General features: G+C 34.9%; 1 pseudogene; it reads left to right on the top strand.

Annotated features, from left to right (window-relative positions):
- The first annotated feature begins 340 nt into the window (after window positions 1-340).
- Window positions 341-459, top strand: LOC120588527 (uncharacterized; annotated as a pseudogene).
- The last annotated feature ends 1,891 nt before the right edge of the window (window positions 460-2,350 follow it).

The following is a 2,350-nucleotide window of genomic DNA, read 5'->3' as shown; positions in this document are numbered from 1 at the left end:
ATCTTTTCTTATTGCTTCTATTTTCACTGAGAAATTGGTAGCATGCTTATCAATAGAGTTTTGGGGTTGGAAGAAGAAGTTCTGGAGGCCTGAAGAGAAGACAGAACTTGTGAAAAGAAATCTAGGAAAGTAGGAGAGCAGAGTAGAAAAATGTAGTAAGCAAGTTGAGAAACACTTAGAGCTTATTAGATGTTGGTGGTCCTGGATGTACAGTGAGTACAATTGGTGAGGCTTTATGAGTTTTTCAAACACATACACCTATCTAAAATTAGGTACAAAGTAGGTAGTACTTTAGAGTAAACCAAGGTAGGGATTAAGATAGGTTAAAAAAGAATGGTTAGTTTACAGCCATGCCTCCTTGAACGTGCCCGATCTCTTCTGATCTCAGAAGCTAAGTAGGGTTGGGCCTGGTTAGTACTTGAATGGGAGACCATCTAGGAATACCAGATGCTGCAAGTGTTAAAACAAAATGTAAAAAAAAAAAAAGAATTGGTACTTATGACTTGTGACCGACCACTTTTTAGGCTCAACTGGATGCACTTTGGTAAACTTTCTATATTCAAAATGAAAGTGAGATTATTTTTCCCAGAGAAGATAGAATTTCCCTTTCACTAAATTTGGATCCATTATAGCCGAGAGAGAGAGAGAGAGAGAGAGAGAGAGAGAGAGAGAGAGAGAGAAAATTTCTTTTCTCTTTGTTACCATTCTTGTTATATTATTTTAAGAAAGCAAAATCCTTTTTCCCTGTCTAACTTTACCTATATGGCTAATTTTCCTAATCTCATTGATGCAGTTAAAAATCAATTCCATGATTTTTATTTTTATTTGTATAGAGTAAAATTCTCCAATCACTTTACTTTCAGTTTAAAATAAATTCATTTTAGTGATTAAAACAGCTATCTGCATGCAATGATTAATTATATGTGTTAACTTTGCTAGGCAATGATACCCAGATATTTGGTCAAATACCAGTCCAAATGTTTCTGTGAAGGTATTTTTTAGATAAGATTAACATTTAAGTCAGTAGACTTTAGTAAAGCAGACTACAATTAATTATGTAGGTGGGCCTCATTTAATCACTTGAAGGCTTTCACACAAAATAGACAGTTTCCTGGAGGAAAAGAAACTGTACCTCTTTCCTGGGTCTCCAACCTGCTAGCTTAGCCTGCAGATTTTGAATTTACCAGACTCCACAATTACATGAGGCAATTTCTTAAAATCTGTCCCAACCTTCGGTCACATATTCTAAGATCTGTTTATCTGAAGAAACCTTACTAATATATAATGGGCAAACTCTGAATTACATTTCAAGTGAAACTTATATTCTCTTTTTTGCGCTAGCCTGCTCCATTCTGGACACCTAAAGTGGGCGTAATTGGTTTTCTCTCTAATTTTCCTCACTCTTTTCCTTACAACTTCTTCAACTTGCTAAACATGGTTAATGCTCTTTCCAGTGTTGGATCAGTGGCAAGGCCAAGTCCTAGCTGACTAGTTGCTGTCATGATCTGTCACTGATGTTCTCTAAGTTTAATAGGTAATTGGACTCTAATACCAGTGGAAAGCTTCGTGGGCTTTCAGAGATTGTCTTCCGCTGGGCATTGTTTACCTGTATTTCTCTTAAGAGAAGCTGTATTCCCACCAGAAGTCCACTTAAAATTCCTCCCCTAACTCTACTGATACGGTCCATGCCTCCTCAAGGCAGTCAACTGAGAAAGATTTAAAAATAGCTGCCCTTCGGCACCCTTCCCTCTTTTTATAACTCCTGAGAGATATCCCTAAGCATTTTTTGGTCCCAACAAACTAGGAGCTGCCATCACGAATGTACTTTTTATGAAACTCTCATAAAGTCCTCATGACTCCTTCCGGTTCTATTAACCACTTAGAACAAAAGTACATAAATGCATGATAATAAAATTACATAATTTAACAATTGTGTAAGGATCTTGGCAGTTTATGCTGATTACTTGAATTATGGACGAATTTGGATGAGTGACTTTATGGCCACTCACACTTAGAGAATGAAATTAGGACTGGGGTATAAAGAAATTTACATACAGAATGAATTATAACCATTAATAAGAAATATAAAATGAATTTATGTTGGAATTTGAAATGTGTACTTATTTTTTGAGTTTTAGAATATATATTTTCCTTTTTAAGAAGTTTTCATATAAAATTTGAAAGGACTTTGTAAGAGGGTACTTTTGGTACCTACGTTCACTTAAATATATTATCTAAATATCTGTGTTGAGCTTTTGATGGAAAAAAAATTCTCAGTTGGAAAAAATCTCTAATATATATTATAAACATGATTATTTTTTAAGTGCAGTTAATTCCTCTCACAGCCTAT

This window comes from Pteropus medius, unplaced genomic scaffold, assembly GCF_902729225.1.
Source record: "Pteropus medius unplaced genomic scaffold, Ma_sr-lr_union100, whole genome shotgun sequence".
In the NCBI taxonomy this organism is placed as follows: Eukaryota; Metazoa; Chordata; class Mammalia; order Chiroptera; family Pteropodidae; genus Pteropus; species Pteropus medius.
This window is presented reverse-complemented; position numbering and strand designations above follow the sequence as displayed.